At 39.5% G+C, this 27,121-nt stretch overlaps 1 protein-coding gene and 1 long non-coding RNA gene across 16 annotated transcripts in view; one reads left to right on the plus strand and one right to left on the minus strand.

The window, feature by feature from the left end:
• Window positions 1–706: 706 nt before the first annotated feature.
• LOC134732786 (uncharacterized) lies at window positions 707–24,184 on the minus strand. The gene is made up of 2 exons (XR_010116316.1): window positions 23,372–24,184; window positions 707–2,523 (listed from the first exon to the last, which is right to left on the minus strand). It is a non-coding gene; the product is annotated as an uncharacterized lncRNA (long non-coding RNA).
• Window positions 24,185–24,200: 16 nt separating this feature from the next.
• The window catches only part of KLHL32 (kelch like family member 32), a 223,233-nt gene continuing 220,312 nt past the window's right edge, over window positions 24,201–27,121 (plus strand). For 4 of the 15 annotated variants that reach the window (XM_063619656.1, XM_063619659.1, XM_055259399.2 and 1 more), the window contains exon 1: window positions 24,208–24,570. The gene's annotated coding sequence lies outside the window, so the exon portion shown is untranslated. Of the gene's footprint in view, window positions 24,571–27,121 lie in introns of all 15 variants that reach the window. The other 11 variants (XM_055259409.2, XM_063619696.1, XM_055259420.2 and 8 more) reach the window with 5 other exon arrangements.

Consider the following 27,121-nt stretch of genomic DNA (forward strand, 5'->3'; position numbering starts at 1 on the left):
GTTAGATTTATTAAGGTTGGAATATGGGTGGGAATCATTAGCTCTGGGGCATAAAATGCCACCTGCCTGTGCCTGACATTGGCCACAGAAATAGTCCCCACTTTGTTTCCCTCTGCCCTCATGTCTTTGTCTCTGCCTAGAGTTTTACCATTGGGTACTCCTTCTTTTGAACATAATTCAACAGCATTCAAAGGATTACATTAGCTAAACCCACGTGACAGTTGGCTCAAGGGGCCCAGGACAGCCCTCAGAGGTTTCATCAATCAAATCTCAACCACTACTGAGGAGCACAACAGATTTATGGAGGAATGACTTATTCTGGCAGAGGTTCTGGTGTTCAGGCAGAGAGAATCTCTCCAGGGCCTAGATTCCAGATTAGAAACCAGAGAATTTGTAGGAGTCCAACTGAAGTAATTTAAAAGGTTCCCAAGTTTGGCCAATTTCATAGTGATGCAGTGCTTTGGGTCTGTAAAACCTAGAATACTGGGAGCGGGGGGGTAGTGCTGCAAACTCAAAACCAAAACAAACTAGGCTTTGTGCAGATCCAGTATTCATATTGAGGAACACTGGTTTTCAGATTAGAGATTAGAATGATCAACAAGCAATTATGCCCAGATGCCTGCTTTGTGGTTACTGCACTTATGACTTTTGTCATTGTATTCATTTGTATTCATTTTCATTGCTGCTAGCAAATTACCGCAAATGGTTTAAAACAAAACAATTTATTATCTTACAGTTCTGGAGGTCAGAAGTCCAAAATGAGTTTTTTAAGGATAAAATCAAGGTGTCAGCAGAGATATATTCCTCCTGGATGCCTTTTTTTTTTTTTTTTTAATGGGGAAGGGGTTCTTCTAGAGACTTCCCTCATTTCTTGGCAGCCAGCAGTTGCATCACTTCATTGTCACATTTCCTTCTCTGTGACTTTCCTACCTCCCTCTTTCCATTGTAACACCCTTATGATTACATTGGACCTGCGTGGATAATCCAGGATAATCTCTCCATCTCAGGATCCTTGATTTAGTCACATTTGTAAAGTGCATTTTGCTATGTAAGGTAGCATTTGCAGGTTCAGGGATTAAGAGATAGACATTTTTGGAAGGCTTATTGTTTTGTTCACTACAGTCATCAACTTTAGATGATGGTTTGCTGCACAGATCATCCCATCACCCAGGTATTAAGCCCAGTATCCATTAGCTCTTCTTCCTGATTGTCTCCCTCCTCCCATCCTCCAACCTCCAACAGGCTCCAGTGTTTGTTCTTCCCCCTCCATGTGTGTATGTGTTCTCATCATTTAGCTCCCACTTATAAGTGAGAACATGCAGTATTTGGTTTTCTGTCCCTGTGTTAGTTTACTAAGGATAATGGCCTCCAGCTCCATCCATGTCCCTGCAAAGGACATGATCTTGTTCCTTTTTATGGCTTCATAGTATTCCACGGTGTATATGTACCACATTTTCTTTATCCAGTCTATCATTGATGGACAGTTAGGTTGATTCCATGTCTTTGCTATTGTGAATAGTGCTGCAATGAACATACACGTGCATATGTCTTTTTATTAATAATAGAACAATTTATATTCCTTTGAATATATACCCAGTAATGGGATTGTGGGCTTGAATAGTATTTCTGCCTCTAGGTTTCTGGGGAATCACCACACTATCTTCCACAATGGTTGAACTAATTTACACTCCCACCAATAGTGTAAAAGTGTTCCTTTTTCTCCACAACCTTGCCAGCATCTGTTGTTTTTTTTTTGACATTTTAATAATAGCCATTCTGACTGATGTGGGATGCTATCTCATTGTGGTTTTGATTTGCATTTCTCTAAGGATCAGTGATATTGAGTTTTTTTCATATGCTTGTTGGCTGCATGTATGATTTGTTTTGAGAAGTGTCTGGGCATGTTCTTTGCCTACTTTTTAATGGGATTGTTTATTTCTTGTAAATTTGTTTATAGGTGTTGGATATTGGACCTTGTCAGATGCATGGATTGCAAAAATTTTTTCCCATTCTGCAGGTTGTCTGTTTACTCTGTTGATAGTTTCTTTTGTGTGCAGAGCTCTTTAGTTTAATTAGATCCCATTTGTCAATTTTTGTTTTTGTTGCAATTGCTTTTGGTGTCTTCGTCATGAAATCTTTACCATGCCTATGTCCTGAATGGTATTGCCTAGGTTTTCTTCTAGGGTTTTCATAGTCTTGGGTTTTACATCTCAGTCTTTAATCCATCTTGAGTTGATTTTTGTGTATGGTGTAAGGAAGGGGTCCAGTTTTAATTTTCTGCATATTCCAGCCAGTTCTCCCAGCAACATTTATTAAATAGGGAATCCTTTCCCCCATTGCTTGTTTTTGTCAGGTTTGTCAAAGATCAAATGATCATAGGTGTGTGGTCTTATTTCTGGATTCTCTATTCTGTTCTGTTGGCCTATGGATCTGTTCTTGTAGCAGTAGCATGCTGTTTTGGTTACTGTAGCCCTGCAGTATAGTTTGAAGTCAGGTAGCATGTTGCCTCCAGCTTTTTTCTTTCTGTTTAGATAAATCAAAAAATTTCTTTAAAGGACTGAAGATAAAGCAGAAATCAACCACATAGAAAACAAACAACAACAAAAAAAACAGTTGGTTCTTTGAGAATATAAAATCTGACAAATTCAAGTGAAAATAAAAGAACAAATAAAATACATTAAGAATTTTTTGGAAAGAATATGATCATAAATATAGAGACATTTTTTTAAAATTGAAAGAAAATATATATAAATTTATATACAATTATAATACTTAGTCTCATTCCCTTGTGTGACATGCTTCTAGCCAATAGAATATAGCAAATATGAATATAGCACAATCAAATAGAAAAGAATAGAATAAGGAATAGATACAGAATAGAATAGATTACAGTCACTCTCATGATTACTTTACATTATATAAGACCACCTTAGGAGACAAGAGTGAGGGATTCTCCTGTTGGCTTTGAAGAAGCAGTCTGCCATGTTGTTAAAGGATCTTTGAGAGAACCTGCAAGGAGGCCATATGGCAAGGCAGGGCCTTTGGGAGGTAAGAGGAGGCCGAGGTGACAGCCCACAAGAAACAGATATCTCAATCCTACCACCATAAGGAACTTAATTTTGCCAATGATCAAGTAAGCCTGGAAGAGTACCCCTGAGCTCCAGAAATTAAGGCAGTTCAGTCAATCCTACGTAATCATTTCAATGAATTCCCAATATAGATTTGGTTAAATTCAACACCCATTACTAATAATACATTTAGCTAGCAGGGAATAGAAGAAAACTGCCTTTACTGTATAAAGGGTACAATTCAGAAAATTATGGCAAATATCGTATTGACCGGCTCACAAAGAACAAGGAAATAAGAATTATAAATGTTATGTTATTTGTTCTTTTGCAAAATCAGCACTTCTGTCTGCCTAGAAAATTAGAGAGAATCTGGCAAAGACTATTAGATCTAATAAATAAATTTAATAAGGTAGCTGAATAGCTAGCTATCCTACCCATCAGTTAGAAAACATAATGACCAAGGCCCAGGGCAATGGCTCACACCTGTAATCCCAGCACTTTTGGGAGCCTGGGTCAGGCAGATTACCTGAGGTCAGGAGTTTGAGACAGCCTGGCCAACATACTAAAACCCCGTCTCTAATACAAATACAAAAATTATCCAGGCGTGATGGTGCACATCAATAATCCCAGCTGCTCAGGAGGCTGAGGCACGAGAATAGCTTGAACCCAGGAGGTGAGGTTGCAGTGAGCCAATAACAGGCCACTGTACTCCAGTCTGGGCAACAGAGCAAGACTTTGTCAAAAAAAAAAAAAAAAAAAAAAGAAAGAAAATATAATGGTCAAAAAATTTCATGGATGATGACCACAAAAATTATTATGCATCTTGAAATAAACTTTGAAATATGTGTAAAACTAAAACTTAGTAAACCAGAAAAATTATGAAAGAACATAAAGAAACACACATGGCTAGACATACCAGGTTCCTTGATTCAAAGTCTGAATAGTGTAAAAATGTCAATTATTCAAAAAATTAATCAATTTGATACACTTTCGATTTCAATTAAAATTGTAATAGCGTTTTTAATGAAGCTCGAGCACTGATAATAAGGTATATCCAGAAAAGAAAATATGAAAGAATAGCCAACAGATTTTAGAAAAACAGCAATTAGGTAGGACTTACCCTATATCAGAATATGATATAAAACTTTATGGTATGGTATTGATACAGGAAGAGGCAAATAAATCAGTAAATACAATAGTGACAAGACAGATGTAATTATGTACAGGGCAACATTTAAAATCACTCTGTGATGTAAGGATATAATTCTTTCCCCATAAACAACTGAATTTCCAACATCATTTATCAGTTTGCTTTTTCCCCTTGCTCTCCATTCCCATTTATAACGATTCCCTGTCTTCTTTCTTTACTCCAGCTTTCCCTGCTGCATCAGTTTGCTTTCATACTGTATCTGTCCCTCCATGTCCCCATGGACTTGCTTTATATGGAAGTAAGGAACACCTCATCATAGCAGTTTTGGTTTGATTCCAATGAGATCTTTTTTTTTCCATCCATAGCAATTTAATCAATACAACAGTTGTCCATCTTGGCCCCACCTATAGAAGGTACTCTTGATAATTTGGCACAGGGAAAAAAAAGTGAAAAACTGCAAAGAACAAGCAAATACTCAAGAAATCATTTTCATTTCAAAGATTATGAAAGATTATGAAAATAAATGATATAGAACAGGGAATTCCAGAAGGACCCCAGAAAAGACGTGAAAAGCAATTTGTAACCAAAGCATTTTACCTTAACTGGTAAACCCAACTCAATAACTGCAGAGCTAGGGTCTGTGTTTGTTCTCTCCGTCTGTCTGGTCCTTTCTCCCTTTGTAACTGTCTCTGATTCTTTTCTTAGCAGCCATGGTGTAACATAATGATTACTAACCAGCTTGGCATCAGACAAACCTGCATCTGAATCTTGGTTCTATCACTTCCTGACTGCATAATTTTGTGGTAAGCTCTTTAAATTTTCTGGTATTCAGTTTCTTTATTTGTAAAATGGAAATATAACAATACTACTTATTTCATAGGGTTGTTATGAGATATGATCCATTTGAAAGCATAAGGCTTGTCATACAGTAAACATTCAAAAACTATTAGCTATTATTCTTTTATATAACAAAATACTAATATAATAGGAAACATTTTAATAATTATAGTTTAGGTTCGATTGGAACTTTATGGCTTAGAAGTTACTATCTTCAGATTCCTTATTCATTAATACATTATTGCAATACTCTGTAGTATTATACCCAACCATACATATTTAAGAGAACCATTTAGCTGCCTGAGGCTGTTTTTAAAATGGTGAAGGATACTCTGGGAAGTATATGAAGTGTCCTTGCTCATAGACGTTTTGGATTCGTTTCTTATTGTCAGTCCATGACCTTACAGGCACAGCTCTGCCTTTTTATTCTGGTAGTCCCACCTTTTGTTAGCTTCTGTCTCCATTGTCTCTAGGAATTGCACACAGCTACCCCTAAGCATCAGTGCACACAACCCTCTGCCGAGTTTCATTTCTGTTGGATGTGACACTGTTAGGTGAGGCAGGGAGGCAGGTATGGTAGACAGAAGTCTATGACCCCCAATGACCCTAAACAGGGAACCCAGTTAAGCCTGCTTTGGACTTCTAACCTACAGAACCATAGAATAATAAATGGATATTGTTTTAAGCCTCTAAGTTTGTAGTGATTAGTTGTGAAGCAACAGAAAATGAATACAGCAAGAATAAAGTTGGGGATTAAGAGGGTGGTGGAATGAAGACGGATAGGTAAAGAGACCGGGAGAATGGGATGTAGCTATTATAGAAGTCATTGCAGGTCAGGTGGTGGTAGAGGTCTTAAAATGATGGGACAAAGTCTGTTTTTTATTTTCTATGAGTGAAGGTCTCTTGAGTGGAAATTAGAGAGCCATAGGTCTCTCTTAGAAAGATGACTGACAGCTACATAAAGGATGTTTTGGAAGAGAAAGAGAGACCAGGTAAGGTGCTGTTATTCTCATCCATGTGGGAGGTTAAATTTTTTGGTCCAATTTTCTTAGGGATATCTATTTATAAGAGGTCTTTGTAGTGACACTGCTTAGATATGACTTCCACTTCAGCTGGACAGATAGACAGCAACAGTAACCTAAATAGTGGGATTTGAGATTCAGAGGCTGAATAAGTACAGTCATCTATTTTAATATTCTCATTCTACTCTTGGTGTAGTTAATCTTTTTAGAGCTTTTGATTCTATAGAAGCTCAGGATGTATGGATGCAATCTTGTTCACTTAGTGGTTCCCAACCCACAACCATGGGCACAGTAGCTCTTACATGTCCAGAGAAGGCTTCCAGAGAAGTCTCCAGAGAAGGCTAAAAATATGAGGTCTGTCTACAGCTCTCAGCAGTGTGATCTAGCAAAAGAGTATGTGAAGTTCCCATTTTCATCAAAAAGATAATTCATGTACCTAGCTAGCTGCATTTTGATAAGCGGTTTTAATATATTTACTGTAAGAAATTATAAGTATTTATGCAAGTCAGAGAGAATCTTGTTATTTAGCAATGTAGCTTTGTTAGAAATCTAATGGTAGTCTTTTAAAAAATAACTTTCGATTATGAAAATTTCAAACACATTTAAATGTGTAGAGTTTAGTACAACAAATCTCCATGTACTCTTCATTCAGTATCCATAATTACCAATTTATGGCAAATCTAATTTCTTCTATATACTTTCCCATTTTCTACCTCCCTAGTCATTATTTTTAAAAAATCCTTCTTTTAGTGATACATCTTATTATTCCAAGGACATCTTACCAAAGACAAGGACTGCTCTTTTAAAACATAACCACAAAATAACATTAGTCTTGTTCAAAGAGCTGTGAATGAGAAAAAGGTACAGATTTTTGGATGGGTTCACACTCAGAAATTTTTTTTAAGTGTTTTCAATGAATTTGAGCAATAAAGTCATAATGTGATTGCTAAACACTTTATGTACAGGAAGCTCCTGAAACTGTTTCACTCTACTCAGCACACCACCTGTGGGCTTCCCTTTCACCAGTTTCTTACCCCTAAAAGGCCACATTGTTTGCTGCTCATCAGAAGACTGACTCTGTGATCTTAGGATGCCACAACTTAACTCGCCCAGCTCATTTCTGTATCAATTCCTGCTAAAAGGTCATTTTTGTTTTAACTGGTTGGTTGAATCAGATGATAAGTGAAATATGATTCATGTGTATAACAGCTTCCCATCCCTGCTCCTTTGCCAGCCCCTAACTCCACCCCTCATATCAAAGTTCTGCTTAGCGCTTAAGATATACAACTAATAGCTCTTCTTCGTATGTGAATGACTAGTTAATTTTCCACTTTCTAATTCAGAAACCAATAGAACAGACCAAAGATACATGGACTCATAAATAGTGGACACCTGGGGGAAAAGAGTTCTAGGCCAAGAGAACAGAAACTACAAAGGCTCTGAGGCAGAAGCATGCTTGACATTGTACTCATGTGTACTGGTGTTGTGCCTTCTTTAACAGCTAAACCAGAAACCCCCAAAAGGATCACAGGGCAGCAAAGCTATCAATGATAGAGTTGTGTATCTGAAACTCAGAAAATATACTCCTTGATAGTGTACAAGGGAAATAGGAGGAAATTTCAAGATGAGTGAAAGATTTCTTATGTCATGGTAGCCCAGGGTACAAAAGTACAAGCTGATGTTAATTAACATCAAGAAATATTCCTAGAAAAGAAACATACCAAAACCTTGCCACACACAGAGGTGTTCAAGAATAAATGTATACTTGTAATGATAAAACTGGGCTTACCTAATGATTTGGTGGGATTCATTTGTGAGACACATAATAAATGTCACATGAATGTTATTAACAGGGTTCTGCCACATGCACACCCCTCTGCATTTATAGTAGTGAATCAGAATGCTTGGAATCATGCATCACCCTACACTTCTGGATATTCCCATCCACTAGATTCTTACCAAAAAGCAAGATGAACAGAGAAAAAGACCAAAGCTTCTTCCTCTATCTCACTTAAAACATGGCAGTAATAATTCGAGCTATGGAGTTTATCACTTTGAATTATAGGATGCTAGTTAGAACTTAGACATCATCTAGGATAATCAGCTCATTTTTCAATGAACAACTGTCCACTGTCCACACCCCCTCCCTTTACTGCCCTATCCTCTCGCCACTGTCCTGCCCCCTCCCCTTCACCAGTTTCTGGTGCTGACTCTAACATGCCTCCTGATTGCTCCCAGCCAGCTCTCCCAGGATGAGTTCTGTGCACAAGAAGACCAAAGCTTCGTACTTGTGCCTATTTGAATTCTACCGTTTGGGGATATGCTTTGTTCTTTTGCTGGAACCAGGAGAAACTGAATGAACACTGCAGCAAAAAAGAGGGTCCATTTGAAGGGTACAGAGACCTGATAAAGGAAGACCTGACCTTTTACAAGGGCAGCTCCAGGGATCTAAGCAGCAGAAGGGCTAAGATGCTACCATTCAAGCACTGAAGACCAGCTGACTTCTGCTGCTGGATTTTTTTCTACTCCAGATTTAAATTATCAGACAAGAGGGATACCAATTGACCTGCCTTGGGTCAAATGCCTATCATTTGGTAGGGATAGAGAATTCGGCATCCCTATCAGAACCACATGGAAGTGAGGATGGTAAAGATAGACAGAAAAAAGATAGAAGACAGAAGAGAAAAACACTTCTGTCAACTCCTAAAATTAACTGCTGTGTTCTGGAATTTTGCATGTGTGTCACGAAGGCTTATTTTTGGATCTTCTTTCTGTCTTGGGACCCAGTTTTTAGATTCAACAATCTTGTGTGATTGGTCTTGATTTTGGTTCTGGACTATGCTTTGCAACCCTGCTTATCCCACAGTTTTAGGAAGAGCAAATATACTGCTACTCTGCTCACACTGTTGTGGGTTACTCTTTAGCAAAGGCACTCAAAGGCACTCCCATCTCTTAGCTCCATAATGGACAAGCTGAGCAGAAACAGACTCAGCAGAGATAGGGGAAACTTTGCCTAAGATGCTACAGATGGTTAGAGGCAGGTTCAGGACTAAAACTCAGGTATACTGATTTCCCATCCAGTGCTCTTTCCTTCTGTAGTAATTATTTCCAGTCCAACGTTTGAGAGCTAATCAGAAAAGGAGAGTAGAGTTATTGCCAGAACATCAGCACATTCAGAAGAGCTTGAAAGCGTGTGCCTTTTTGTGTGCAGGGATTGTGATTTGAACACATTAAAAATTAGAAATAGAATGTCAGCAGTCATGTCCTGCTGGTATTGTAAAAAATCTTAAGAAGACGGATGGTAGTTTTGAAATAGAAGATTTAAAGAACTTTGTACTTTGCACTTTTCCACGTGACAGGCAGGAAAGGAAAAATGGCAGGAGGAAGACTGTCACGCACTCAGAGACAAGGTTCACATAGCCAGCTTTGGAGGTGAGCCAGATTACTGGACTGCAGCTCTATTATGAGGTGTCACTTTCTCTAGACCCATAACAATGCCTTTCACTTTGGGAGTGGGCGCTGTAGCTGGCTCCCACATTTACCATTGGCTGCTACACTACCCGCAACACACCCTATTTTGGAATCTCCTTCATTTGGAAACAGGGAGTGGCACAGGGAGGTCCCACATATGACCTCCCTGTTTTTAATAACCCCATCCCCAGGGAAAAAGAACAAGAAAGATTTCAACAGAAGATAAAGCAAAAAAAAAAATTTGACAAAATTTACCTGTCTCTGTGGCTATGTCAGAGAGGACACACAAAGGAGAAGATCCAAGGATGTGTTTATATGATGGAGGAAAGAAGGGCTTGCTCCCTTGTTCATGAGAGAAAATAGTATCTGCAGCATTGTGTATGAGCACTCTAATTTGTATTTATTATTTTTACATTTTCAGTCTTCCCAACTATATGTGGAGCAGTATCATTATCACTTGCCTCCACATATCTACAGCACTTCATATGGTGATTTGCAAACTGTATATGTTTAATTGTACTTAACTTGCAAACTGTACATGCTTGTTGCTGAGAATAAAATACAAGTTTAAAATTTTTGTTGATTTTTAAAATCAATTGTATCTTAATGGAAGTTACTGAGTTACTGCTCAATTTCTGTTGCATTTTCACACATAATCCCTTAAGCCTTTTAGGTAAATCCTCAGTATTAATAAGAATATGATTTTAATCTGGATTACCATGAGGCAATTAGATTTGGCATGCACTTTGTTGATAAAATAAGAGAACCATAAAACTAGAAGCAGCACAAGCTTTGACACTCAAAGTATTTTCCAGGATAATTAATTGCCAATTTTATTTTAAATACCATTATTTACCATAATTATAATTATATTCAGTATATATCATAAATTCTATGTGAATATGTATTGTAAAATGAACGTAGTTAATTGTGTAAATAACATAATACATATCTATATTTTAAGTATCTTTTTAAAACTGTACAACTAGTGCTTTAATATTCTGAACTAGTTTTCTAGGGTTGCCATAACAAAGTACCACAAACTGGGGGGTTTAAACAACAGAACTTTATTCTCTCACAGTTCTGGAGGCTGGGAGTTCAAGATCCAGCTGCCAGGATGGCATAGTTCTGGTGTGGGCCCTCTTCTGAGTTGCTGACTGCAAATTCTCTTTGTATCTTCCACTTTCCTGATAGAAAATCTTGACGTCTCTTGTGAAGAAAAAGACTTCTGTGCACATACAGGTTACTGCATCCTGCGCTACCCTCAGTCCTGCAGCCTGACCCATTCTACTTCCTGAGGGACCTAGAACCAACTCAAGCATTTTCAACTTCCCCCCATGGTTCTCACTGGTTTTAGCTCTTTACAAACAATAAGCTTCTCAATCAGTTGTCTATTCTTTGACCTTTTATTCCTCAGTTTTTGCCCACCAGCATTTAAGTGTGGTCAAATCTCCTCCAGTGCTGTCTCCTCTACCTTCTACCCTGAATCTCTTCTCCTGTCAAAGTCAAACTTCTTGAAAGAATTAATTCTTATTTCCACTTCCCTGCCTCCCATTTACTCCTCACCCCAGGGCAAGTAGCTTTTGATTTCTACCACTTTAAAGAAAGTACTGCAAAGCACAACATAAAGCTCAAACTGCTAAATCCAATAAACATTTTTTTTGGTCTTTTTCTTACTTATTACTCAGCAGTATTTGACAAAATTGGCCATGCCCTTATTTTTGAAATGTTCTTTTTCCATATATCTCCCTGGTCGGTCTTTCTTTCTTTTTTTTTTTTTCTTTTTTTTTTTGTGACTGCCACTCCTCCATTTACACCTTAAATACAGATTTCCTCCATGCTTTGTCCTAGGCTCTTGGCTCTCCTCACTCTGCACCCTCTGAGTAATCTCTTCCTGTTGCTGGCTTCAATTTCCATCTTATTTTGATGATTCCCAAATCTATCACTCCAGCCATCTGCTTTATAGACATGTCTTCCCAGAAGTCCTACAGGCCTTTCAGACGTAAAGTTCTGAATCTGAACTCATCTTCTTCCCCCCACAAACCTGCTCTTTCTCCTGTGTCCCGTAGCTCAGTGGTGGCCATCACCTCCTCCCTAGGTGTCCAAGGCAGAAAACTGGCAGCATCTTCAACTCTTAATCCCTTCCCATTCCTGACTCTCATCTCCTTCCTGGATTTCACCCTCCTCACTGGCTTTCCTCCCTCTGCTCCCATACGGAGGCTGCAGTGGTGGTTTAAAGTAAGCCAACTTGCTCATCACCCTGATTAACGACCAAACAATTAAACCCTCCTTCTCAGTTCGTGCTTTCTCTGTAGCTTCCACATTTCATCACTCTCCCCTTGCATCTTTAGTCAATAAGTTTCCTCTTTTCCTAGCACCCATTGCGATTTTTCCTGTGTTGCTCCCTTTACTGGAATACTCTTTTCTCCATTATCCCTTAAAATGGCAAACTCCTACTCTCTCAGCTCTTCCCCTGGCTGTGAGACTTGGGGTAAGTTAACTTAGCTATGCTTCAGTTTCCTCTTAAGTAAAATAGGGATAATACTAATAATATTTGCTCCATGAGTGTTAGAAAAACCAAATGAAAGAAAATATGCTTAGGACTTAAACTGAAACATACAACGTACTCAATAAGTATTAGCTATTATTATTATTACTTACTGGACTCTGTTTATATGTCACTTTATCCAGGACTCCTTGCCTGACCCGGAAAATCTCAGTGAGGAGACCCTCCTAACTACTTCCATGATCCAGTTCCTTTGCACTGTAATTGCTGCTTATTTGTCTGTCTGCTCCTCTCCCTACCACCTGCACATATGCCCTTCTCACCAAGGTAGCCTGTAAGCCCTGTGGGAGAAGGAACCATAACAGTCAGTTTTACTGTGGTATTCATATTCCTAGGAGAAGCTCACAATTTTTTGTTGTCTGAATGAATATAGATGCAAAATTATTTCAACGTTTGATTGCTTTCTGTTTCTGCTAAGTCACCACTTTCTGAACCAGCTCTGAAGTGCTTGAACTCTTATCAAGCATGGGATTTGTGGCTATGTATAATCTTGCTAAGATTAGAGAGGACTATTAATGAGGTATAGCCTTTTTGACAGTACTGTCCAGTTTAGGTACATCATAACTCCAATTAGCCTTGGCAACACCCCAGCAACTAATAAACTGAATTCTGCATATCCTACTTGAGAGCAGAAGCTAATTAGACAAATTATGGTCTATCTGGTATTGGCATTTGTCTGGGAGACCCAGACTAACTGCAATAACCAATCACTGTCTTTGAAACATAATGTAGGTCCCAGCTTGACTGTTAGCAGCACTCACTTTAAATTGATACATACCCAGTGGTTTGCTGGCACATGTTTAATACCTGGCTCTCAGGCGAAAAGCTCTAATTTTAGTGTTTGCTCATTTCCACGGTGTAAACAGTCCTACCTTGACTGATGTCAATGTGACATTGCCAAATTCCTGAAATTTTACCAATAACTTTTTGCAAGTGGTGCAAGCAGGCTCCAGCACACTGCAGTCTAGATGGGTCAGTAGAGAGACTAGGTGAGCTTTACTTTCATGAATAAGAAATTATCTTAAGAACATGAGAGTTAACTGTTCATAGTTGGAGAAAAATTTTGAAAGAAAGTAATGATTCTGAGAGTGGCCTGGATCAGAATATTGCCAGGCTTTCCCTTAACATATGTGCACCTCAATAACTAGGGCTCTCCTCCTGCAGGCCAGGCTGGCACTGTCCCCTCCGTCATGGGGGAAAGGTGTGGTAGGCAGATGTCCATGTCGTAATTCTTAAATTCTATGGATAGATTATATTACCTGACGAAGGAGAATTAAGACTGCAGATGGAATTAATGTTGTAAATCAGCTGGCTTTAAAGTAGAGAGGTTATCCTGGATTATCCAGGGGACTCAATGTAATGAGAAGCGTCCCTAAAAGTGGAAGAGAGAGGCAGAAAAGGGAGAACAGATAAATGGCAGCATGAGAAGGATTTAGCCTAATGATCCTGGCTTTGAAGAAAGCAGGGTAACCTGCAAGCAAAAAAGGGTGGAAGAGCTGGCAGAGAGGCACAGAAACAGTGTCACTAGAGCCATCCCAAAGAAACTGAGCCTGGCTGACATCCTGATATTAGCCCAGTGAGACCCATGCTAGATTTCTAACCTACAGAACTGTAATATAATACATTTGTATTTGTCTTGTTTCAAGCCTCTGTATTTGAGATAATTCGTTGTGACAGGAAACTAATACAACATGGTATCACTGCTGACCACTACCAAAAATCCTCTGTACTTGTTAAGTCCTTGCTTAACTTTGACTTTTTATCTAGTGGGCTCCAAATTATTGGCTCTGCAGCCTTACCCGTAATTCTGCCTTTGTTCCTTTGGTCTTAGTAATTGCATTTGATGTTGCTAGCATTTGAAATGTGGCTTTACCAAATAGATTATGCTTTGTCTACCTCCCTGCACTATCGCCCTTTTAGCAGATCCCCAGAGGAGTCACGCTTCATTGTCATGAGGGAGAAGGGGGTTTAGCTGGGCATAGCCTCAACACTGTTCCTCTCCTTTCCACTTCCATGGCCCTCACTGTATCCCATGTTCCCAGCACTTACATCCTGGACAATTTCCTTTTCTTTTATTTTTTTTTTTTAGAGACAGGGTCTCATTATGTTGCCCAGGCTGGAGTGCAGTGGCTATTTATAGATGCAGTCCCACAACTGATCAGCATGGCAGTTTTTACCTGCTCCATTTCTGACCTGGGCTGGTTCACCCCTCCTAGGCAACCTGGTGGTTCCCTGTTCCCAGGAGGTGACCATATTGATGCTGAACTTAGTGCAGACACCCGATCAGCGTAGCACACTACAGCCCAGAGCCCCTGGACTGAAGCCATCCTCCCACCTCAGTCTCTGAGTAGCTAGGACTATAGGCACGGACCATTGCGCCCGGCAATCCTGGACAATTTCAATGACCCTTCCTCCAACCCATTAAGAAGGTCAACCCTCCTAAAAAGAAACAACAAGTGTCATTTGTGCTTCCTGACTTAAGTACGAACACTTTGGATTAGCATTTACAGCTTCCCATTATTTTCCCCAACTTTTTCTGAAGGTATTTCTCCAAATTCTTCTACTGAAATTTATAATTTAATCTCAATGGTACCTACAGCTGTTTTGTATCTTCCTGCTTCTTAACTCATATCCACTCACTACCCATCATCCAACAAATATTTACTGAGTGGTTGCTGTTTTCTAATAGCTGTTCTGGGCATGGTAAAAGGCACAAAAAAAGATAAGACCCTCCAAATGGGCAAGATAATAGCTATGCTATTGCAGACCTCACAACCTAATGAAAGACACTGACATATGAACACAAAATTTCAGTAAAATATGGCAACAGATGATAGCAACACAAGTCAGGTGCCCAGGAACTCAGTGGAAGGAATGGTGTGGCTGTCTTCTTTGTGATTCCCTCCTCAACTTAGAAGCAGCTCTGAGTTAGAGGAAAGAACACTGATCTTGGGAGATAAAAAGCTGGATTTCAGCCAGTTAATTTCTGCAATTAATTTCTTGGCAAATTCAATAAATTGATAAGGTTCTATCCATGAAGCAAAAAAAAAAAAAAAAAAAGGGACGGCTAATACTCATAGAATTGTATTAAGAGTGAGAATTAATAATGCTCTGTAATTGGAAAAGTACTATGTATATATGATTCCATGTTTATCTATGAAAAAGGTCAGAATATGCCACCCCAAAATATGCCACTTTGGCATAAGGATTATTTTGAGCTTAAGGCAATTAAAAGCAGAAAACACAGAAAAAGCTCTTTGCCCTCCCCCATTGGCTTAGAAGCAGGACATAAATTTCCCTTTATAAAGGTGCTCCCCTTTCCTTTCCCGAAAAGAAAGAAATCAACCATTATCATTAGAGACAGAAAGCGTTAAAAGAAAAACTTCAGCTGAATTAAATTAAAAGGAGTTTAATTGAGCAATGAATGATTCACAGATTGGGCAGCCTCCAGAATCACAGCAGATTCAGAGAGACTCCAGAGGTGCCTTGTCGTCAGAACAAATTTATAGACAAAAAAGTAGAGGGACATACAGGAATCGGAAGTGAGGTACAGAAACAGCTGGATTGGTTACAGGTTGGCATTTGCCTTATTTGAACACAGTTTGAACACTCGGCAGTGTATGAGTGGTTGAGACATGGCTGCTGGGATTGGCCAAGACTCAGCTATTGTTATAGGCACATACTCCTAAGTCAGGTTTTCAATCTTGTCTACCTATTAAGTTAGGTCACAGTTCATCCACAAGGACTCAAATATAGAAGTACAGAACATATTTCTCGGAACATATTTAGTTTGCTTTAACAAAAGTCAGCACCAAGATGAGTCTGTAGGAACAAACCTTACTAACGCAACCCTTACTTTCTATTAGTTTCCCTTGCATATTACCATCCCACAATTTACTGTCTCTTGAAGCTCAAACCTATTTTTCTTTGTCTAGTCACTTTCCCGTAATTTATCACCCTCTGTTAAAATGGTACATGAGTCCTTGGGTCAAACTGCTTCATTGTTTCTTCCATTCTTTTCTATGAAGGCCTCTGTACACATAAAAATTAGAATATTAACACAAAAATTTTTGTATGTCTTTTCTCCTGTTAATCTGTATTTTGTCAATTCAATTCAAAGGCCCCAGTGAAAACATGAGAGAATAGAAGAAATATTTTTTCCTCCTCTACACTTATTTAACTAAAACACATGATTTATGACCCAGATTATATACTATTTATTCTTTCCTTCCTATACATGTTTATAGTGCTATTCTTTTGGTGCTCATCATAAAGGAACTGTTTTTCCATCTAAAAATTATGTGTGGTGAAATATAATCAACCTATGGAAAAATGCATAAAACACAAATATGCAACCTAATAAACGACTGTAATAGGAACAACCCTGAACCCTTTCTAGAGTCAAAAACATAACAACCTTAGGAGAATCCTATGTACACTTTATATAAGCACTTTTCACATGCTGTTTTATCTGCCTTATTAAATTGCAAGGATTTTGAAGACTGGCATATTAGCCAAGATTCTTATGTTGGAAATGATAAAACCCAAATTAACCAAACTTAAACAGAAAATGAGAAATTTATTGCACACAAAATTAAATGCTGGGAACTATGCAGTGGAGCTGGACTTAGGATAACCTAGGATGCAAGCACTATCACTTCCTCCCTGTCACTTCCTCTTTTCTCCTTGCTTTCCATCCTCCCTGCTTCTCTCTGCCTGATATCCTCACTGGCACAAAATGGTTCCCCTGGAGACTCATACCCTGTAGTCCTCAGACCAGAAAAGAGATTCTCTTTACTCAGCTTGAGTTTAGAAGTAAAACATCCTGGGAAAGGTCTGTTGTCTGACCTGATGTCCATGCCCCAATCTGTTATCAGAAGGAGGATGAGGTCAGAGAGAGATGCTGGCAAAAGAAAACAACAGCTATGACAGAGGCACCATTTCTTGTTCAGTACCCCAAATGATCATTACATTCTTCACAGAGGAGGCAATCCTATCATTAATATTGCAAGGGTCCCAGCAGGAACTTCAACTGGGCCTCCTCTGGTATTCAGGCATGTTTGGGTTTGTCATGAAGACTGCTGAGTGTGGTTCTCTGTGTGCCAGGGATCAATTCCTGTGACGGGCTTAAGAGACTTCAAGGAAAAGAACATCATCCTAAGTGAAGTCAGAGACGAGGAGCATCTTTAGTGTAAGAACATCAAAGGACTGGTGACTTCTGAGGACAGAACATGTTTGTTACTCAGATTGTCCCCTAAGCTACCTCTCTGAGACTGAAGTCTGTGCCTAGAAAAGAGTTTCTAACAGTTGGGGGTCAGATAATTCATTGTTGCAGGGGCTGTCCCGTACATTGCAGGATGTTTAGCAGCTTCCCTGGATTGACCCTCTAGATGCCAATAGCATTCTTATTTTCTAGGCATGCAAGACAGTAATGACTTCAGACATTATGTCCCCTGAGGGACAAAATCACCTTTTCTTGAGAACCACTGGCCTAGAAGGAAGAAGCTATAAAAAGGAGGGAAAGAAGTAAATAAAAACGGAAAGAGCTGCTGTCCAAGGCAGCCATGTAGTCTCACTCGCAATATCTACAAAGGGCCATTTCTTGTGCTAGCAAGGATGCGTAGGGTGAGTTAACAGAGCTCATAGGTAAAATACCTTTGAGAGAACTTGAAATAAAATTTGGGGAAGCCAGGGATGCTAGTTTCTGTTAATCAGACAGACTAAAGCTGGAGAAATATTTTTGTGTTATTTTTGACAGTTCTTATGACCTATTTTTACCTCCAGGCTGATACGGCTTGGGAAACATTAGTTAAAATTGAATGAATGGATGATTTTAATGAATGAGGTTAACAATTTTTTTTCTTAATGGCATGCTTAAACTCACACATTACTACTGTGGGGTTAGAATTTTAGAAGTGTCAGGTACATTAATCTACATTATACTACTGTAAAATAGTGATGAACTTTCTGTGAAAATTGATCCCACACAAAGTTCTAAGATTAGAAACTAAAAATTTGATGTATCACCAAGTGTTCAATTTAAATTCCATGATAAGTGGCCTAAACATGAAAGAAAATTTTCAAAATAGGCTACTGTGAGACATCTTCACATTCAGTGGGTTACTCATCAGTTTTTAAAAGAGAATTTATACCTTTAAAACTTGCATTAATTTGTTTTAAAATACCAATTCTGATTCCACTGGAAATGCGTTTTGAAGCAGTAATGGGGCAGGAGAGGATATAATAAAAGAAAATATTAAAAGGAAGTAATAAAATTCCTCAATTAAGTCTACTTTTAAAAGATGGAGAAAATGAACAGCCATCTCTCCGCCTGTGCAGTATAGCATCCCTTTCCCCTATGGAGGTAAGAGAACTTCACTCTTCCTTGGGGGAAGTCCTCCTTCCCCATTTCACATATCCTGTCCTTCCCACCTCTCTTCTCCCTATCTCAGCACAATGAGAGGTTCATGACCTAGACTTGACCAATTAGATTCTCCTGGGAATTTGAATCTTGGATGGAGTGGAGTTATTTGGGTTCCTGGCTTTACTAAAAGCTTGGATATTCAGGTTTTCCCTCCCAGTCCCTCAATTCTATGAGCCACCAGTATCCTTCCAATTAAGTATCTTCTTCACTTTATTTCCAGTAAAGTAATGAGGTTATCAATAACCAATTTCAGTTGCTTAAAACAGAAGCAAAGAACTGTAACTAATACAGGAAACTCTGATTTAAAAGTATTGTGACTCATTTGTCATTATGATTAAAGAGAACGGGAAAGGGTCAAGAAAGAATATGGAATTAGAACTGAAAGGTAGATTTCTTGAGTCTATGCTGACCAAACGTTTAAATGTGTTGATATGAAATATCTATTCCTATGTGTTTCATTTATTTGTTTTTGAATCTTCTACTTCTACCAGGTTTATATATAGGTGAAGTTATGTAGTTTCCAATTTCACTTGATTAATTTTAGGATTCCCACAATATTTAAGCAATTTTTTTTCTGACTGTGATGCTTATTATTTTCCAATAATGCAACTAAAACTGTTATAATAGCCACTTTTATAAATTGATTCTAAAAAGTAATGCTTTTAATTTACTAATGCATTTTAATATAAACATTATTCATGCTCATCATAAAAACAATAAACAGTACAGAAAGGTAGAAAATGAAAAAAGAGCCACATCATCCCCCTTTTCAGAGAAAATCAAGTTTCTTCCTTAAGATATTTCTAGATATAACTGATATGCCTTTGGTTCCTGGTGTTTTCTCGTACTTGGGCTCTTGCCCATTCAACCAAGTAGGCATTTTATAAAACTTGCCTCAGTGGAGGGATATCATTAGAGACCACAGGTTAAGAAAACCAGTCAACCAACCAAATTTGCTTCTTGATGTAATGAGTTTCAAAAGGCCAGTCCTCAGTGGAAAGGCAGGGTCTATTTACACAGGAACAAAAAGAGTTTCAGGGAAAAAAACACGATGAGGAAGAGTGAATCTTGCTAACTGGGAGGACTGGATAGGCTTCCCTGGGCTGGGATGATGGGAGGATCATGACTACTCAGCAAGGGAACATGGTCCTTTGGGTCAGGGAAAAGGGGCCTGTTCAAGGAAAACCCTTGGAGAGCAGTCGGCATCACAGACACCATCCTCTTAACACTATGAGCACTGCTGGTCACCTCCAGGACCTGTTGGCAATGAGTCTTCATTCAACTAAGATCTATACAACTGTTAGTTTTCCTTTCCATGGTGTCCCACCTTCCAAAATCCAGAAGGAGAGAATATGTGCCCTAAGAGGTGCCTATCCTGACCTTTCGATGGCCTAGGACATGTGTGAGTTCCCCAGGTTAGAGAGTGACACAGAGCATTGATGGTACTGAGGTGACATGGAAGGTCCAGCACCTTGATGTGTATGGCACTGAACAGAGCCAGCTTCAGATTCACCCCTCTCCTCCTGAGCCAGTAAAATGGAAAAACACACACAATTACATACACTTACACACACACACACACACTCAATCTCCCTCCTTCTCGTCCTCTACTTTTACACAAACCACATCACATTATACCTATTGATCTTCCATTTGCATTTTTCACTTAGTGATATAGTTTTGATATCAGACTGCAAGGATCTAATCTGTTTTTTAAATGGCTACTTGGTATCTTTATAATTTGACTGCTCCCCAAATGATGGACCTTTAGTTCTCTCTGTCCCTGTCTCTCTTCTCCCTTCTCCCTCCCCCTTTCTCTCTCAAATATTACCAAGCTATCATGAGTATCCTTTCACATAAGTCTTTGAACTTTTGTTTGAGGTAACCCTAGGATGAATTCTTAGAATTGGAATTACTGGACCAAAAAGCATGAGTTTTTAAGAAAAAAAAAATGAATGTAAATATTGGCAAGTTGTTTTCCAAAATATTTGTTTTGACTTGCATTCTCATAAGCTCTTCTTTACCCATATTCTCTGTAGCACTAGGTATTATAATCTTTTTATAATCTTTGCCAATCTGATACATGAACATTACAATTTATTTTTAAATCTCCCTTATCTTAATGATGACTAAGAATCCTCTTTATATTTTGTTGAACCTATTTAATTGTGTAATTACAATATTCTTTCTTACAGGTAGGGGCTATTTTCTATTCAGCACTGTAAATTTTTACAAAGCTCCCATCATGTGTCTGGTTGATTATGTTGAATTAGACTGAAAACAATTAACAGCACTTGATATCAGAGAATGTGGCAGAGAAAATGTAAACATGAAATATTTTCACAGTAAAAATTTCCTGTGGCACTAGTTTTGAGTTACACTGGCACTGGCTCCTGATGAATAGGATGAATTAGCTACAAAATGTACCCATAGGTAATTGAGTAAAGTGAAGTGTTAGCTAGAGTTGTTTTGTGTTATCCACTTGAAAACTAGAGAACATCAGCCAAAAATCAATTTTGGTTTTGGCATAATTAATGCTGATCTGTTCTCTCAAGTAGTACAGTAATTAGAAATATGGCTCAGTGATTCCTTAATGTCACTACTGGTTTGTGACAGAAAACCACGACACTGGCACTAAGAATGTCAATTTCCTCCTTACTTGCTTCGGGAGGAGGCAGCTATCAGGAACTGAACAAAGAACTATGACCTAGCTCTCTTTCATGATGTAGTTTTAGCTAGAAATCTGATCTGTCTAGAGACAGTTTCAAATCTGATTCTCCCAGAGCTGTTAGAATACACTTTATAAAAACTCACAGCACTAGATTTATGCTGCCCTCCTATATCTTGGCTTATGGACAAGCTGATGATAGATGAAAAAATGCTGCAGAAACTTGTGTTCCAAGATGCTTACCAAAGTATATTAAGAGGCAAGCTGAAAAAAACAAAAAAGTGTTACCTACTCAACCAAACTCTAGGATACTTGTTTAAGAAAGTGAAAGAGGTTTCTTTTGTGTAAGACCTCAGTCTTTAATATACCAATGTGACATGAACCTAGTTTTCAGTGTTACCCCAACTCATTTGACGTGGCACCCAATTTCCTATAGTGAATATATGCTATCTCCAGCCACCCAGTGTCCACTCTTCTTTTTATATCTAGTGGGGCTATGAGCAGGGGTCCCACACTACCACAACTGAGCAGCAGGCCAACGCTCCAGGCTAAGACAACTGGAAGCTGCACACTACAATTGGGAGTACAAAGAGCAATCAATTGGGGCTCACCCATTTCAGCAATGGAAGACACCATCTCATAATACTCCTGTCCTGACATTATCCTGTTGTCACTGCTTCTGTGCCCTTTGGAGTTCTCCTGCTGGCTTTCTATCCTGGGTATCTAGTTAGGCTTCCCATCAATTCTTAGAGCTCCAGATATCCTTCTATTAAGTTCCTTCTTGCCTAAATTGGGCAGAGAGTTTTCAGTTGCAACCAAAGACTCACACTTTAAAAAAAAAAAAAATCTTCTTCAGCTCATCCCTCATAACATCACTAGATTGAAACAGGAACAATGTATATTTATTGACAACTAAAAGACCTACGTGGATTATACCGCCTAACACATTCTAGGAGCTCAAAAAATTGCTGAACAAATAATAAGTATTCCAAAAAACAGCTTTTGGGAAGTATTATTTTAAGTCACTTTCTTAATAAGGAGAAAGACTATATATAATGGTACCTAAGAGAGAAATGGTGCCTAATACCTAGTTGCTCCACTAGGAGTGGAGTAAACTGAAAAATATGTTTGTGTTGAATTTTGGTGGCTATTGAATAACCTAGTGTCTCTTATTTTAGAGAAATAAAATACTTAAGACAAAACATAAAGTTTAAATCAATACTAAGGAGCCATTTAGGAAAAACTTGCCCTCTCTGAACTAGACATTTTACTAGGCATTTACCATTTAAACCTCAATGCCATGTGTCAATGAACAATATTTAGTGAGCTGATACTATGTGGCAGACATTGTGCTAGGGCCAGGAGATACCATGACACACTCAGCTTGGGCAGTAAGATACTTTTCCATAGTCACACAGATGGTGAGTTGGTGGTGTAAATATTCTTTTCCTGTGTAAATGCAATTACAGTCTTTGCTCTATTTAATTATATTAAATCAATAAATAGTATACTAAATAAATAGCTGCTATTTACTCTAAACAGATAATCCAATCAGTATAGATGGGCTTAAAATTTTAAGTATTCTCACTTTAGTGACAAACACCTTGGGAATCTTAAAGGAGTGTTTTATTTATTGATACCAGTCACTGTCAATATTTTTGGTTCAAAGACGCTTTCATATTCGATTTTCTGATAGAAGACAACGCAATGAAAACTATCAAGTTGCTTATGAAAAATTCTTAGGATGACACTGCACCTAATGTTTGTAGTCAGTTGCTTGTCATTCTTTCCCCTGTCCTATGCTGTGTCCAGGACTGCTAGATAAGTAGGTATCCAGCATCCTAACGTCCAAATATCAAAACCATGAAAATGAAGCACTACAAGCCAGACAGATAACCCCCAGAGGGAACAAACGAATAAACCCCCAAATCCTGTGGATCTAGAAGTAGAAAACAATCGCTGAACCACTGATTTGAGACCAATGAGAACATTAAGGACACCTCAAAGTAGATCAGGGCACTGTTCCTAGCCCAACTCTGTGGCAGAACATAAACCTGCAAGAAATAGGATTAACATACTATCTTTGCAGTAAGTTAAATCCTGAACTTCTACAAAATACAGTTTACTCCAATTTAGTTACATTCTTCCTGCTTCTGGTGTCTTACCTCCACGTTGGACGAAGGTTTTCAATTCGGTGGTGGAATACTTACCTATTAAAATTACCCACTTTGCTTTAGTGTGAGTTTCTCAGCATGTTTTACACAGGAGTGACCTGAATGACTCGCAAGTGGCACTAGAGTGTGCCAGGCCCTGGAATTTAATGGTATGGTTCTGTGGTTGTTGTCTGTTTGCGGTTTTATTGCTGAATTAGTAGTAACCACAGTAATCACACCCTTTCTCATTTCTCAGGCTTGGGGATTTCGTCCACCTCTGGGGGGTTGGTTCCCCTGTCGTTTCTTAAAGTTACTGTGAATTTGTTCTGGTCAGTACCATAGGGTGTATTATCCTAAGGAGGGCCACTGTAGGGCCGCTAGGACTAGAGGCAACTTGAACTTCACAAGTTAGCAGAGCAAGGACTCGCTGGCACACCGAGTTAAGGCCACGGGGTCTGTTCGCTCAGGTTGCCGGCCAGCCCTGGGAAAGGAGTCTGGGGGCGAGCAGGCTGGGTTCGCGGGTCTCAGGCGCCGCAGTGGTGGCTACAGACTGCGCATGTGACCCAGGGGCCGGCGGCGCAGGTGCCGGAGAGGGAGGAGGAGGGCGGCGTGGAGAAGGGGACTTCCGGGACCGGCGGGCGCGCGCTGGCAGCTCGCGGACTGGGGGGGGCGGGGGCGGGGGGCGGCGGGGGAGCGAGCGCGCTGGCGGCGGGCGGCGGCGTTGCGCGCAGGGTAGGGAGAGGATGCGCGGGGGATCGCAGGGGAGGGGGAGGGGAAGCGAGCGCGCGGGCTCGCTGCAGGCGGGAGGGGGCGGAGCCCTGTGGCGTCTGAACCCGCCTCGGGGGTGCCAAGGTGCGTCTCCAATCTGACGCGACCGCCTGGGGCGGAGTCAGCGGGACGTGCCACCTGCAGTGCTGGCTAGTGCTTTTTATTTACTAGGGAGCAGTTTCCCCGCGCGACAGTTCGGGAGCGCGCAGGCACTCGCGCGCACACACATGCACGCAGGCACACACACACACACTTTCGCACACACAAACACGCTAGGAGGCTCGTCTTCGCTACTGCATCCCCGAATCAGCAGAGCGAAGCTACTGCGGGTTCTCTTAACCTGAGCATCGTGGGGCGAAGCAGAGCCATTGTGCATCAAGGAGAGGCCGGTGCCTACGCTGCCGTCTCTGGCACCTAACCCAGCAGACCGCTCACCCCATCGGGTAAGCCAGTCTCTCTCCTTGTAACCTGTTCTGCAGACCCGAGGAAGAGGGTGGGAGGCTGCTGGTGCGCCAAGTGGGGGCAGACCCGGAGTTGACATTTCAGGGGCTTGCAGTCCATGCAGCCTCTGCCCGTGTCGTCTAACGGGAGCAGCCACTACTCAGGTTACTTATGCTGCCAGCCCTGGAGTCGCTCCCCCTTTCTTCCCTCCCCCCCCGAGCCCAATATGTACTGTGCTCCTTGGTTGCCAAGGAGACTTGCTTAAACATCAGCCCTGGGACATCTATTGAAAGAACTGGTTTCTTAAATGATGCCGTTATTTATTTTGATATTTAAAATAAAATATACACTGAGGACCTTGTCGTAATTTGGCATTTGTTAATCTGTATTCAGGTGGCGGTTTCATTCAACTTCAAGAAAAGTCGTAATTGCACTATATGGTATGCTTTAAAAAGGATTCGTCAGATGAATTTTTCAACGGATTGTGTCTTGAATCATAATTTACTCCCATTTTGGTGATCTTATAAAGAAAGCTGACTCCAGTTTAGATCCCTTCTTCCCCTCTATTTCCAGTTTTATTTTGCAGTTCACTTAGTCGTGATTATTTTAAATTAAAAGTAGATGATTTAATTGTGGTTCCCCACACAAGGATGAGCTTCTATTGTAAATTGACCAGAACAGGAATACGTCTGTGAATTCGTAACGTAAGAAGGTAGCATTCATGACATACATCTTTGCTAGCATTTTTATATCCCCTGCATCAGTATTGAAGCGCAGTTTTTTGCACCTCTGCTCATTTCTGAGAAGATTCTGTTTTTTAAAAAATATCTTATTGATTATTTTTACATCTGTCTATCTCTATACACATATAGAGATAGGTATAAAATGTGTGCCATGACTTACTAGAGCTTATATGAAAGTGCAGTTGTTTTTGTTTTTTGTTTTTTTTTCTGATGGGACTGGGTGCTCTACTGGAACACTGATAGGCCAATGGAAGAGGTCAGCCTAATACCTGGGCTGTCAGTTTTGTTTTGTTTTGAGGTCTCAGGTGTCTATTGGGTGAACTTGTAACACAGTACTTGAAGGCATCAGCAATCCAGTAATTACACTTTGCACAAATTTCATGCCTCCATCACAAACAAAAGGCCCAGTAAAGATCCACTGGCATTCAAGAATTCATTTTGTTTTCCTTTGATATTCGTTCATCTTTTCTACTTCTTGTTAAATGACCCAAGGAAATAAGTCAAATTCTTCTAATTTAGATTTTAAACTCTGTCATAGAGAGTGTAATAAATAATGTGAGGAGCAAGTAAGCCAAATAATGACAGAGGTAGATAGAGGGGATTTATGCAATTCACAGAGCTTTGGGAGATGAATGATGATGACAAACATCTTACATTACAGTGTAGAAAGCACTTTTCATATACTTCTTTTTTAATCCTCACAACAACCCTTTGAGGCCAACAAATTACCTTCCATTTAAAGCTGAGGAACCCAAGACTCAAACCTTGCTGAAGGTCACAGCTAGTGAATGGGGAAGCCCTTTCTAGATCCAGTCTCCTTGCCTTTAAAAAAAAGTTGTGTGTGCGTTTCTGATGTGTGCAGGGATCTGACAAGTGAGATAAAGGAGTGGAGCAGGCCTAGAGAAGACGCGTGGGAGAGAGTAGGGAGTGGAGGGTGAACTGTGGCCTCTGGAACTTGCAAACCACTGTAAAGGAGGCAGCTCCCACTCCACTGTAGCTGATTGTTACTGTCCAGGCTCTAAAACATGACAGTTTTTTAAGGAAAACAGAAACTTCTGGATTTTTTTTATGAGGTATCCTTAATTTTAAAAACTGTAAGGACCACATTAAAAAATGTATCTGGGTTGTATCTGGCCTGTGGCCTGCTAGTTAGCAACCCATAACTACTGAGGTCTCACTCAATTGTAAGTTATTATTCTCTAACAAAATACTGATGTGAACAAATACATCCATCATTGTGAGTGATCAGTTTTTTATTTCAATATTAAAGTCTAATAAATGCTCTACCTTTGTTCTTCAATAAACAGGTTCAAAATTTTTTTGAGATTTCCTAGATCTCTGTCTTATATCTCAGAAAATAAAAGAGCATGAAGTGCTCCAAAATAGGAATTTTTGAATCTGGTGAAACAAAAGCATATATAGTTTAGAACTTATGTTCCTGGCTTAATGTTTTTTTTCTTGCCATAAGGCCAAGAAGTGGAGAAAAACTCAGTTGAGTGCTTGTTATAGGAAGACGTAGGATTGGTCAGCAAATGGAGCATCCTGAGCCTTTAATGAAAATGTCTGATTAAAGTGTTAGGTAATTAGGTAAAACCCACCACTGAATACTGCAAGATGCCAAAGGAACGAAAACATAAGTGGGAACTCAGAGACATTAAATCCCAGCACCCTGGTATATAAAATGTTTACTCCTTAAATAACTATCTTGTAGTGAGGTAAATACATTTTGAGAAGCTGCCATTTTCTCGTGTTTCTCGTAGAGCTACAGAGATGCTAGTGGACTTCAGTGAAGTAGGTAATAGTCAGAGAG

The sequence above is a fragment of the Symphalangus syndactylus genome, chromosome 2 (genome assembly GCF_028878055.3).
Source record: "Symphalangus syndactylus isolate Jambi chromosome 2, NHGRI_mSymSyn1-v2.1_pri, whole genome shotgun sequence".
Classification (NCBI taxonomy): Eukaryota; Metazoa; Chordata; class Mammalia; order Primates; family Hylobatidae; genus Symphalangus; species Symphalangus syndactylus.